Source organism: Mustela putorius, unplaced genomic scaffold (genome assembly GCF_011764305.1).
Source record: "Mustela putorius furo isolate JIRA1106 unplaced genomic scaffold, ASM1176430v1.1 tig00000640_pilon_pilon_pilon, whole genome shotgun sequence".
Lineage (NCBI taxonomy): Eukaryota > Metazoa > Chordata > Mammalia > Carnivora > Mustelidae > Mustela > Mustela putorius.
This window is the reverse complement of record NW_025421432.1, coordinates 9101328-9115708: the sequence shown is the minus strand read 5'-3', so window position 1 is coordinate 9115708 and position 14381 is coordinate 9101328. Positions and strand designations below refer to the sequence as shown.

Below are 14381 nucleotides of genomic sequence, written 5' to 3'. Positions count from 1 at the left end.
GAAAAGTATTTTTATAGGCGTGATAACAGGTATCCTGGGTAAGCAGCAAAACTAGTCATTTCTGGGAGGATGCACATGGTGCTTTGTTGGATTGCTTCTGAATGAGCAGTACAACATACCTCAGATTAAACAATAAATTAAGTGGGAAGTTGTAGAATACCAGAAAGTAAGTTCTTAGTTTACAACCTGCACCTGACCTTTCTGGTGGAACAGTTTACTTCTTATTGCTCCTCTCTGCACTATGAGGCTTCTGGGAGACTGGGTGATACTCATCGCAGATGCTTTTAAAATCCTCCGCATTATCTTTGGAATGCAACTTTTAGTCCAATTTGCTTATTTAAGAAATTTGGTTCTACTAAAATTAGGAGATTACATGTATTTAAAAAATCAAGAGCCACTGTGATCTCTTCTTATCCAGAAATGTATGCACAGTGCCTTCTATGCAGTCTCAGCTCACTTTAGCACAGATATAGCCTAGCTTAGGTTTTCCAAAATTTCTCTGGAGCAGGACATTGTTTAATTGTGTGGCTTCAAGGAGTATCCTCAGAAACAAACAAAATAAGACTTCATATAATCTGAGATATGAACACGATTAGTAGTTATATTCCATAGATTTACTGCATTCCTAATCCATTTTAGAAGGTATTCTAAAAGAACAGATAATTGTGTAGAATGAAGCAACTATGAAAACGTAAAAAGACCTTTTGAAGGTATGTGGTATATAGAGTATTCAAAAAGTATAAAATGGGGGTGCCTGGGTGGCTCAGTGGGTTAAAGCCTCTGCCTTCAGCTCAGGTCATGATCCCAGGGTCCTGGAATGGAGCTCCATATTGAGCTCTCTGCTCAGCGGGGAGCCTGCTTCCCCCCTCTCTCTCTGCTTGCCTCTCCGCCTATTTGTAATCTGTCAAATAAATAAATAAAATATTTTTTTAAAAAAACTTAAGTCTTATCTGCAAAGATATATTTCATATTATTTTGAATGTCTTCTTTCTCTACTGTGAATTAAGGATGGATAGTTCACCTTATTTCATGGTAGACATCTTAATTTCCATAAATGATAGATAAAATAAACCATAAGGTCACTCTATGTTTTGCTATTCATGAAGTCAGGAGATTTGGGTTCTAGTCTAATTTTATATCATCTCAAGTTAGTCTCCTTAGCTCTGAAAACCAATGCCCTCATATCTAAAATGAGACCAATGATATCAGCTCTGTCTGCCTCATGGTGAGGTTATGAATAGCAAGTGCCTTTGAGAGAGCTTTCAAACACTGTAAAGCCATCTATAAACAGCAGTGCTTAGCTCTAAAGTGCCATAATAGTAAACATACCATACCAGCTCATTTTGATTCATTCATGTATTCAATAATTCAGTTCTTCTTCTTTTCCCCTACTAAATAAATACTGAGTATCTCCAGTGTCCCAGGGATTATCCTATGCCCTGAAGATAAAGAGATGTAAAGGACACAGAGTTAATCTTTCGGATACCCAAAGGGCATCTAGGGTGGGAGACAGACACATAAGCAGCTTATCAAAATACAAAGTCATAATTGCCTTACTAGACATAATAACAGAATCATAAAAAAAAATAGGAGTCCAATAACTCTGCCCAAGAGAAATGTTTCATAACAAAAATAAGTAGGGGTGAATTTTGGTAGATAGATGCAATTAGAAGTTTGATTTCTGGTTAGAGAATACAGGTAGAGATTAAGACTCAGGTTAGAGTAGAAGGTCCGGGAAACCAGTTTTTTTTTTTTTAAAAAAAGGTTTTATTTATTTATTTGATGGAGAGGGAGAGAGTGATCACAAGTAGGCAGAGAGGCAGGCAGAGGGAAAGGGGAAGCAGGCTCCCCACTGAGCAGAGAGCCGGATGCAGGGCTCGATCCCAGGACCCTGAGATCATGACCTGAGCGGAAGGCAGAAGTTTAACCCACTGAGCCACCCAGGCACCCCGGGAAACCATTTTTTACTGAGGTTTTGCATGAAGGATATGTACTTTAGTCAAGATTGCTACAAAGGCTCTAAGCTGAATAAACAGTCATCAATGATAGGCCTCTGAATGGTTTAGATTAACGAATTCAACCATATAATTTTACGCCTTTAGTAGATGATTGACAGCCAGCCTCACCCTAGCAGCCATAGGAAATAGCATTCTGGGGCTACTGCAATGATAAATGTATGTGTGGTTCATCAACAGGGATTTTCATGCTTAATCGCAAAGGCTTACAAAAACCCCAACTGAATCTGAGAATTGATATGGAATAATAAAGACCAAGTATAAGTATAAAACTTCCTGAATGATCTAAGTGAAGGGATTTAGACCATGCCAAAATATACCTCTTTGGCATTTTGATTATTTTGAAGATGCTTGAGAAACAGCAGATGCAGGAACCTAATGTTTTCAATCTAACAGTAGGACATAAAATTTCCCATGAGAAAGGTGCCCTCCCTGTATCAGGAAGGGCAAAATAATCTTATCACCAGAGACTGGGAGTCCAATGGACCTGTGCAAACAAACTTACGAAAGTAACACTTATCATTCATTAATTCTACCCCCTCATCGATTTCCTAGTCACTGAACCACAATTTACTGCCCCTCACTCAAGCCCTTTTGTCTTGTCACTTTCCCATGATTTACTCTTCCTTGTGTAAAAAGGTACACAAGTACACAAACATTTGAGATTTTTAGGTTTCATTTTCGCTCTGAAGACTTGTATACACATAAAAATCAATGACTGGATGAATGAATGAGTAAATAAATAAATAAATAAATTTTAAAATGTGTATGTTTTCTTTCCAACTAATCTGTCTTACGCCAGTTTAATTCTTAGGCCAGCCACAGAAGCTAAGAAGGTAAATGGAAGTTTTCCTTCCCTCAGAGGTAGTGGGGTAGTCTACAGATTTCCTTAAGTTATCCAAATGTAGTCGACTATGGAAGTGCTTTGCAGTCTATTCCTTCCAACTTAAACCAAAGTGGGGAAGTAAGAGTTTTATTTTCCGATGTATTAGCATTTCTGAACTCAAATGCTCTGAGTTCTGAAAGATCTTAACAAGCCAAGTGAGCTGAGCACTAATGTTTGATAAAGATCTTAGATTTTACCTTACAGGCAATGAGGACATTTGCAGAAAAAAAGTGACAGCTCAATTAAGTTTTTGCAAATGCTTATTCTGGAAGCATCAAGGTCAAAAGATAGAAATGGGGGTGAGGCTGAAGTTGACAGGAGAAACGTAGAACAGTTAAAAAGAAACTTGCTGACTTTGAAGTGAGATCATCCATGGAGGGAGGGGTAGAAATGGTGGTAAAAGAGGGATCTGATTATGAGAAAATACTGTCCTCACAAGTACTTCTAAACAGGATGTGATGAGACTGGTGTGGAGAAGGATGAAGAGGAGGAGTTAGACTCTGGTTTTGCAATCTATGCAGTTCACAGTACCACTAACTAAGAAAGCCCCATACAAACCTGGGAAGAGGTGGGGTATGGCAGCAGAAGATAATGAGTAGTTTGAATGTGCTCATTTTCAAGGCATTTGTGGGATATTCAAGTTTAGATGCCACCATGATAGTTATAAATATGATTCTGATGCCCAAGAGAAACATCTAACTGGAAATATGTATTTGCAACCATCAACTTGGTTCAGGTCATGCAAGAAAATGGAATGATTTTATTTTTTTTTTTTTTAAGATTTTATTTATTTATTTGACAGAGAGAGAGAGAGATCACAAGTAGGTAGAGAGGCAGGCAGAGAGAGAGAGAGAGAGAGAGAGAGAAGCAGGCTCCCTGCTTAGCAGAGAGCCTGATGCGGGGCTCGATCCCAGGACCCTGGGATCATGACCTGAGCCGAAGGCAGAGGCTTTAACCCACTGAGCCACCCAGGCGCCCCTGGAATGATTTTAAAAAGATTATTTTAGGGGTGACCGGGTGGTTCAGTCTGTTAAGCAGCTGCCTTCAGCTCAGATCATGATCCCAGGGTCCTGGGATCAAGCCCCACATTGGGGCCCCTGCTTAGTGGAAAGCCTGCTTTTCCCTCTCCCTCTGCCTGTGGCTCTATCTACTTGTGCTCTCTCTCTCTCTCTCTGTCAAGTAAATAAATGACAATCTTTAAAAAAAAGAGTAAAATAAAATAAAAAAGATTATTTTAATTGATAAGAGGACAGCAGTAAGAGCTAACCTAAAGATGAGACACCAACAAAGGATTCTGAGAAAGAAACTTACAGAAAAAAAGGAAAGTAGTGAGAGAATTAATAAAAAGAAAGTTTTAAGAAGGAGGAGGGGGAAGATGGGTACAGATAAAGAGCCAAATGTTCCAGTGATACCAATAGATGAAAAAAAATGAAAAAGATTTCCAAAGTACAAAAATCAAGGACACTGTAGCCTTGACATAATATTTTGGTATTATAGTTGAAGCAAAATTCAAGTTTTAATTGGCTAAGTAGTAAACAGATGCTGAGAAAGAGTACAGAAAATATACATAAATATAAAGATAATACATAAATATAATGATAATAGCTTGAGAGGGAACTCGAGTAAAGTGAAAAAGACTTCTGTAATTGATTAATCAATCATGAATTGACTTCATTTTATGGCGGGGAGAATATTGGTAATAATAGAGGACATTATGACTGGATTCTGGATCTATTTTTTCTATTGCTGAAGAAGGCAGTATATAATAGTTAAAGGTATGATTTTGGAGTTCCGCATCTTGTGTTCAAATATCACTTAACTACTTTGTGCTTTAGTTCATTTATATATACAGTGACAAAAAATGATTATTCCTGTCTCATAGGTTTGTTGTGGCTGGCACATTTTAAGTATTTAATGTGTCTTACTTATTGTATTATTAGATTATTATTACAGATTTCTTTTTAAGTAAGCATAGAGTACTTTTAAAGAATATATATGTGTTTATTACATAAGAATTTGGCTCCCAATCAATTCTTGCTCATGATTTTATGCAAATGCCGATACTGTTCTCTTTCTACATAAGGAAATTGCTTTCTCTATGATTAGTGAAAGCCTGTTAGAACATGGAGTTGTCAATCAAGCCTTCTTTAGTGCCAGAAACAAGTTTTATCCATGTTAATATCAGACTATCACTGGGGATCTCTTCTCAGTGATATACACAGGCTCTAAGAATAGAGTACTTACCCTCAGGAAGAACAAGTATTCTTCCAGTTTGAGGTCTCTGCATGAGTTTGCTGCCCCTAATCTTATTCCCTAGATATATTTTCATTTAAAATGGAAAAACTATACTAGATACTCAATTTAAAAGAGAGAGAGAGAGTAATGATGACCCAAATCCCAACATTCTTAATCAGGTACCTATAAAGCAGAGCATAGAGGCTAAACATGGAGGTTCCGTAATCAAACCTATTAGTTCAGATTTGGCTCTAACTATGGATAGAAAATGTGAGTAGGACAACAGAGTTGAGTCAAAGGTATTTTCTTGAGTAATTTTAGGTGATCTGATACATATTTTCTTTCCCAGGGGCCTATCCTAGTCCTACTTAGCAGCTTTTTAAAGGCAAGTATATAATTTCAATCAGGAGAAGACACAAGACGTACATTGTCACAGCAGTTGAAAGCAAAGTATAACAACTGTAATAGGGGACTTGGAAAAGCCCTACTTCAATAAGAAAGAGAAGCGATAGAAGAAGGAGATGTAGAGAAGGAGGGGAAGTGGGAAAGGGGGAGGAGGAGAAGCAAGTGGGGAGGGAAGACAAGAATGAGAGAGAGCAGGGGAAGAGGAGAGCGGCAATGCCACCATACCACTACCCAAAGACAGCACCTGCATGAGGAGCACATTGTTCAATCCTGCATTCCTAAAAAGACATCCTACTTAGCACCACAGTCTAAGTGAGTGTGCCTGATGACTCTAGTTTGTTCTCACCCACACCAATAACCCTCCTGCTTAGAGACTGAGTGAGGGTCAAGAGAAACCTCAAATAACACACTGGGAATGAAGCAGCTATAACCAAAACAGTAGTTCAGATGATATAAGTGGAAGGTAAAAAGCCATAAAATAAAGAGAGATCAAAAATAATATAAAAAATATGGTATGGTATGGAAAGAAAGGAGACTCCTTCTAGAGTTAAGAGAAGAAAGTCTTGATGCACACATGAGCATTGAGAGAAGCTGACCTTTTCGTGGCTCCAACTCTGAAATATGTGAGGCATCCTTATCTGCTGTGAGTGAAAGGGCTTGAGGAGATTCATAACTGTTGCAACGAACCTTGGAGAATCCCAGGGGTAGAGTGATGTAAAAGAATTGCTGACAGCATTGCAAAATGGACTGAGATAATTGGAATCACAGGGCTCCTATAGTTCTCACTAACTCTTCATTTCTTCAGAGGAAGAGAAGGGGTCCAATCATCTTTGGAAATTCAGTGCCTAGAATATTGCAGTGAGGAAAGTAGAATGCATGTGAGAACATTTTGTAAATTACTACATTTTAGTATCAGTTCAAGTTTCCATTGCATTTTTAAACTACATCTGTATACTTTATAAAATCTCACCACTTTTTAAAACTGGTACGAAGGAGCAGTGGGAATGTTTTAAAAAAGGAAATTGTTGGAAGTAATGAACTATTTTTATTATTACATTTTAAATTTTTTCTTAGAAGTATAAAGTCCTTTTTATTAATTTAAAGTATAAGTGATGAACTAAATAACTTCATATGCTCATAAAATTATCCTGTGTGATATGTGATATATTAAATGGTATATTATAATTTGTATCATTAACTAAAAACTTATTTGTTAAGTGACTGAAATATTGAAAAATTCAATATTTTAGCAAAACAAAGAAAATCACATATTTTATTAATAAATTTCCCCGAAAGTGGCAAGCAGGTATCAAAACACCCTTTTATTTACTTTTAAAATATTTATTTATTGGAGGGAGAGAGAGAGAGATTGAGCATGCAAGTGTGGGTAGGGGCAGAGGGAGAGGGAGAGAATCCTCAAGCACTCTGAACTGAATGTGGAGCCCAATGCACGACTTGATGTCACGACTTAGGGATCATGACCTGAGCTGAAATCAAGAGTTGGATGCTCAACCGACTGAGTCACCCAGGCACCCTAAAACACTCACTTTTAGAGAAAAGGACTATGAATGAACCCAAACTTCACAAATCTGCATGAAATTTTTTCTAATCAGTTATGCTTGGAAATACATATTTCATGTTACAGATTTTGTACATAGCTTTCCCCCAATCCCTAGGATAGCAAGAAAGAGACATGCTTTCATGAGCTACAAGATAGTTTCCTCATTTTTCTGAGTGATTATTGGGGATGGGGGTGGGAAGTGAGGAGGATCTCAGCAGTGACAAGGGACAGAAGTTGAAGAAGGGGTGGAAAAAAAATACCCCTCGCCAATTAGTATTAGGTTAAAATCAAATTTCATTTTTCTAAGTCTCAATCCACTTATGCTGTGTTGATTTTGCCAGAAAGCATTAAACTAAAATAGGACTTTAATTATTTTTTTTACTATTCACATCACTAAAAAATGTGCCAAGGCTGCTAATATTTAATTTAATAGTTTAAGTTCTGATAATTGATCATTTGTCCCCTTAATGAAAAGCATATTTTCAGCTGCTCTGATAATGTCAAAGCCAAAAGGCTAGAAGGAATCAGGATTATAACCACTTTTCAACCTAGAAATCCTTAAAGACTTCATGTCCTTTCTCTATAGCTTTTTAAAAAATTATTATTTTTTGTCTTGTTTTAAGAAGAAGTAGAGTTAACACTAACCCCTAATCTTGACAGAACTAACAGGGATGCTGTTCTCTTTACTCTAGTCTGTTTTTAAAGACATAGTAGAGGGGAAAGGCACATGTCTTCTAATTTTAAGCTATTGGGAAGGGGGAAGAAAAAAAGTATTTTACCAGTTTGGGTTCTTCAGCTGCTCTAAAAATCAAATTAACATAAGACATATTAAATAGAGAAAAACAATTTGTCACTATACAAGGGCCCTATAATAAGAGACCCAAGGACAAGTTGGACAATTAATGCTTGTATGCCACCTTCAGCTAAGGAATAGGATAAAGGCTGGTGCTTCAAAAGGGAGGAGGGTGATTCATAGGACAACACGAGCAGATGTTTGATAATTAGATGTTTGCCCTGCTTACAGATAGGTCATTCAGATAAAAAGTTATCCTGTGGTCATAGCCTTCTTTCTGAGCCAGGCTCCCGACCTAAATGATTTTAGGTGGTTTAAGGAAAGGTGATAATTTTTCTTAAATCCTCTGGGTCTTGATTACCTTCAGCTCGAAATAGTGGACATGCTTATATGACACATTTTGGGTAAATTTGTTCTAAATCCCTTCAGAATTCAAAAGTCAGTTATAATTAAGCCTGTAGCATAAAGTATATGGAATACATCATTTCTCATAGGAAAATTGCATTTGTTCCTTCAAGTGGAAGTGCAGTTTATTCTTAAGGTGCTGGATATGGTTTAATATAAAGTTTTACCTATGATATTCTGAAAATAATTGGAAATGTTCCTAAAATGGAATCAGGAGATTTGGGCAGTGAGAACTCTGATACCCTGCCACTCCTAGTCTGATGCAGACCAAACAGGAAGAGATGGGCTTGACTTTATACAGACTTGACCTTGCCTGTGTATACCACTCTACTATTCCAGCTGGAGGAAGAGAGGATTCCCTGACTTCCATGGGCTACAGATGAACCAATGAAAAGCCACCCTACTTCAAACCCCCTATTCCAACAGACTTTCAGTTTACAACAGCCTTACCAGCTCACCTCTTTTCTCCTCAAAAAAAAAAAAAAGCCTCTCCTCTGTTTATCAGATTTACCTATGGTTTTGCTGTAGCCTCTTTGTCTCAGATTGCAATTCTTTTTATTCCTGAATAAACCACTCTTTGCTGGCAAAATAACTGGCAGGTTTTTTTTTTTTTTTTTAAGGTTAACAATCTAGTTTTTAGAAAATAACATTTTTGTGGTACAATGTTTAATACATTATCTGAAGTATTTTATTGATAAAGTGATGTAATCCCTGTCCCTATTAGTGTTCTTTATGGTGAGCAGAAGAATAGCTCTAGAGGTTACTTAGGCTCAAAATAAAGATTCATTAGAAGAGCTGATGGTAGTCCAGGTAACATAGAAAAATCTAACTAATGGAAAACCAAGTGTCAGAAAGATATGAACTAGGACGGCTCCATGGGCTCAGGTAGCAGGAAATAAGGGAGAGTCAAATCACCATACTCATCCCTATTTCTCTTTTTCTTTTTGTTCTGTTTCTTTTTTCTTTTTAACCAGGCTGTTTCATTTTATTTGCAGTTATTTTCTTTGAAAATCGTATTAATGGGGTGGAAAAAATTTTATTCATCCTTGCTCAGTTCTTTGGCTGGTCTAACAGTCAAATTAACATAAAACAGATTAACAGGAAAAAAATTTAGTTTTGTGTATGGGTACCTCACATACATGAGAGGTTCAAAGGCAGAAAGGTAAAATAAGGTGTATGTGCCATTCTGAGCTAAAGAATGAAATGGGTACCTGGAGCTTCAAAGGAAAAAAGGGCACATCACAGAGCAAGAGGAAGAGAAGTAAATGTTTGGAAATTAGATGTTTGCCTTGCCCTATAGATGGGTCATTCAGATAAAGTTTATCTCTGGTAATAATTCTCTTTCTGGAAAAGACTCCAATTTAGATTCTTCTAGGTAGTTAAGGGAGGGGGAAAATTTTTCTCTTGAGCCCACAAGATCTCAATTACCTTCAGCTCAAATTAGTTCAAATACCAAAGTGGCACATTTTGGGGAAACTTGTTCTGAACCCCTTCAGTATAAATCAGGGGAAAAAAACACCATAATTTTTCAATTTGGTCTTTTTACATGATACTAAAAATGTAACCTTATTCTAGTTTAAATTAAATTCCAGTTGAAAGCTATATCTGGGAGGGAAGAACGAAAGGCATAGTCATGCTAAATGATACTTCATATAAATAATGGATAGAAGGGAATATAGGAGAGGAAAAATAATTTTCTCTCTACCCTTCTAGGACCTTGGCTATGACATTCCCTTTAAAGACAAAGAAAAAGAAACAGAAGCTTAATAACATGTATACCTCCTGTATTTATGCGAGATATCCAGGAAAACTCAAAGTAGTCGAACGTCATCATAAATACCATCTTCATGGCCAATAGACGCACAAAAAGATGTTCAACATTACTCATCATCAAGGAAATACAAATCAAAACTACAATGAGATACCACCTCATACCTATCGGAATGGCTAAACTTAACAACACAGGAAACAACAGGTGTTGGTGAGGATGTGGAGAAAAGGGAACCCTCCAACATTGTCAGTGGGAATGCAAACTGTTGCAGCCACTCTGAACAGTATGGAGGTTCTTCAGAAAGTTAAAAACAAAACTACCCTACAACCCAGCAACTGCACTACTAGGCATTTACCCAAAGGGCACAAAACTACTAGTTCGAAGTGATACATGCACCCCAATGTTTATAGGCAGCATTTTCAACAATAGCCAAACTATGGAGAGAGCCCAAATGTCCATCAACTGATGACTGGAAAAGGAGTTGTGGCATTCCATTTTATACATAGAATAGTACTCAATAATGAAAAAGAATGAAATCCTGCCATTTGCAAACAACATGGAGCTAGAAAATATTATGTTAAGCAAGGAAAGTCAGAGAAAGAAAAATACCATATGCTTTTACTCATATGTGGAATTTAAGAAACAAAATAAATGAACATAGGGAGTAAAAAAGAGAGGCAAACCAAGAAACAGACTCTTAAGTATGAAGAACAAACTGAGGGGTGTGGATACAGGAGGTGGGTGGGGGTTGGGGGTGGGGGATGTGGTAAACAGGTGATGAGTATTGTACCTAAGGGTTGAATTACTAAATGCTATACCTGAAACTAATATTCCACTGTTAAGTTCACTAACTGGAATTTAAATAAAAACTTGAAGAAAAATTAATAATTCAATTACCATCTTCAGCTAATGACAAAAGAGAGATACTAAGGGTAGGAGTGTCAGTTGTGGGAAGTTCTCAGGCAAAGCACAGTAAACAAGGGTGTGACTGATATGCAGATTTAAGTCCGTTCTTCTTTATTTAGGTCTCCAGAGATTTAATTATATTTCCCTCTTGGCACAGAGAAAGAAACACAAATGATTCTTACAAAAAGGTAAATTCTCTGTCTTCAGAAGTTTTCAGAAATTCTCCCATATCTGTTGTGTTAAAAAAATAATAATAACAAGTTCAAAATAATCCTTATGCCAAAGAGGCATACTTTGGAATAGTATTGTAAGGGCCTGTTTAGCCAGAGCGGCCCCATAAACAACCATTTTGTTGTTTATGCAGTAAAACTTAAATTGACCCTGCCGTCCCCCGCCCCCCAGGGGAACTTATTTAAAAGCAAGTCTGGGAAACCAGTCCCAGGTAACAAAACCCCAATACAAGGGTGGGTCAGGTTAGGTAGAGATAACAGCCCAAACTCAGGGATGAGTCCGGTCAGGTGGAGACATCCAATCAGTAAAGGGAGCATACTGTCTCCCTAGCTACCAAGGAGTGTGGGCCCCGCCTTTTGGGTGCCAATTCTGACCAAGGTGATAGGCTAGTTCAAATGTCTACTATAGGGAAAATTGTAAGTCAATTGGTCACTTATATGTGACCTAGCATGATTGTGCAGCTTTCTCTGTGTGTTACAATCTCATTCGCCACCTGTGTGTGGCCAGGCCAACCACATGGCCTTTGCTCTATAAAGGTTAGTCTGTGAGGCAGGGAGGGGTGGCGCTCTCTGTAAGAGGCGTGGCCCTGGCCAGTCAGTTTGATTCTCGATGCTTGGCGCGAAATAAAGCTTTGCTTGAGCTTCGCTGTGTATCAGTCTCACTCCTTTAACCACGGACCCATTACTGGGGGACCCAACACTGGGGACCCAACAGTATTTTCTGCTCCTTTTGAGGAGTAAACATTTCTGATTTTGCCTAAGAACCGGGAACTGTCCAATAGGATTTATCTAGCAAATGAGAAATGAAAAAGAAAAAGCATGTGTGCATGGCAATTTTTTGAGAGAAAGAGAAATGTTCTGTCTTACAAAAGCATTTCTCTTTTTAGCTTTGATACGCAGGAGACAAAAACTTCCTTGGACACGTCTGACTAGTTAATAGCTGTGTTAGTAATATAAGCTAAATAAAAATAAGGGACTTCTGTTTGTTTGCCATGCTCATGTAATACTGTTGGGGTCGATTTCACGTTAAAACATGTTAACCCCCTGGGCCTGCCTGGGCCTACTTAGCCATAGTGACTCCATGTTGCCTAGGTAGACATTTTGTTGTCTAGAAAAGTTACTGCTCTCGGTTCCAGGTAACTTACTAAAACACAACACCTAAAACAGGGTAACTGTTATTAAAACACACACCTAAAACAAGGCCAGTTCCAGGTAACTATTACTAAAACACATACCTAAAACGAGGCCATTGGTAACCATTACTAAAACACACAGGTAGGAGACATCCAATCAGCCAAAGCCACAAATGGTCAACAAATGCAGATGTCTGCGATTGTGCCCTATAAAAACTAGCCTGTAAGACCAAGGGGCGTCGCTCTCTTCGGAGGCGGCCCTGGCCGGTCAGTCTGACTTCTAATGCTTGGCATAGAATAAAGCTTTACATAACTTTCACTTTGTCTCAGCCTCATTTCCCTGTCCGGTCAGCCTAACTTCTAATGCTTGGCATAGAATAAGGCTTTGCGTAACTTTGTCTTAGTCCCATTCCTTTGATAACGGACCCAACAATACCACTCAAAATATCTATGACTCTAAAATATTGAAAGTTTATTATATAGTTAGAAAATTACATTTTCTTTCTGCTGAAATATGTTAAGTTCAAACAATGTGCATTTCTAAGTGAGTTTATGTTAAGTTACTGTTATTTGTTTAGCACATAAACCGATGTGTCTTCCGTTGTGAGACTCTGGTTCTTCCTATAAAAGAGATAATACCGAAAAATGAAAAATAAACAAACAACATCTTGGTTGGGAAATTTGGTTAAGATTCAGTTTTGCTCTGTTACCTTGAGCATTGAATCCATGTCTTTCTTTCTGCCTCCTAAATATTTGAGTATCTAGCCTAACTCTCTGTAAAATATAATATACACTTTATAATTGTGTCATATATTCTGATGATCACTCTGACAATTTCAATGCAAAAGTCCTTCGGGCTATTAAAGCAAATGATGAAGTTTTAGAATATAGGTGAGGTTCAGTGGGGTGGAGTCTGGAGCCGATGACCAAGAAAGAATTCTTGAGACATCTTTGGTGCAAAACGGTGGCTTATTAAAGCAAGGGGACAGGACCCTGGGCAGAAAGAGCTGCTGCCCTGAGGTTGTTAACAGTAGCAGATTACCTAAAATGGGGAGGGGGGGTGAGGAAAAAGGGAGGCTTCAAAAAAACTTTCATATGCTAAAGAGGACTTACAAGATACCAGAGACCTTGAGGCCTTGTCATCGTCAAGTTTTTTTTTCCCTCTAGCAAGGTATTAACATTAAGATAAGTGGGAGATTCCTAAAGACTGTCACATATATCCTAGCCAGGAGTGGGGGTGGGGAAAGTGGGTGTCAGCCTTTTGCTTTGTTCTCAGCCAGCCTTCTGTTCCCTCATCACAATGGCAAGGGTTCTGAAGGACCAGAGCTAATTTTTCCTATAAGACTGAACTTGAAGGAAATAAAAACAAGCACCATTTTCAGTCACTTTGCAAATCTTTTGTACTTAAGCTCGCTCTTTCTTCTTCATCAATCATTAGCATGTAGGCATCAATACACTCATATGTGTTCATGGTTGCTTTCCATCCTCAAGGTATTTCTGCTTTGAGAAGTATCTTTGGGAATGAATGCTTAATGTTTTATGAGATAAACAACTGAAAATAGTAACATTGCTGACAAGAATTTTCAAATTAATAGGCCTGCTCAGCATGTTTTTATTAAGGATTAGCTGAAAAATCAAATTATATTTATGCCTTTACATGTGTCTCAATACATATGCATAAGAAAAATGACTTGAAAAAAAGGAAGAAACCAAAATATTGGCAAGTGCTGGAATTCATGGATTTTGACTTTTGTCTTTATGCCCTTCTACATTTCCAGATCGCCTGTAGCAAAGACTTCTGCGAGACTCCAACCTGATTTGTAAAAGAGAAAGTCTGGGTGTTTCTAATAGAATGTTTTGATAAGTTAATAGACCTGAAAGTGCTCCGGAGGGTCTGTCTTCCCCATTCCTGATTTTGGAAAGATGAATTTTTGAAAGGTCAAGACAGTAAGGGAATTCTTTCAAGTGTAGAAAGAAATAATTTTCAGTATAAGCAGATATAAAAATAAAAATTGGGTGAGTGGAAAACAAGTTTCGCTTC

General features: G+C 37.7%; 1 long non-coding RNA gene across 1 annotated transcript; it reads right to left on the bottom strand.

Moving 5' to 3' along the window:
- Positions 1-1353: 1353 nt before the first annotated feature.
- Positions 1354-13548, bottom strand: LOC101685671. Its single transcript, XR_199147.3, has 3 exons — positions 13454-13548; positions 6138-6386; positions 1354-1439 (listed from the first exon to the last, which is right to left on the bottom strand). It is a non-coding gene; the product is annotated as an uncharacterized LOC101685671 (long non-coding RNA).
- Between the last annotated feature and the right edge of the window lie 833 nt (positions 13549-14381).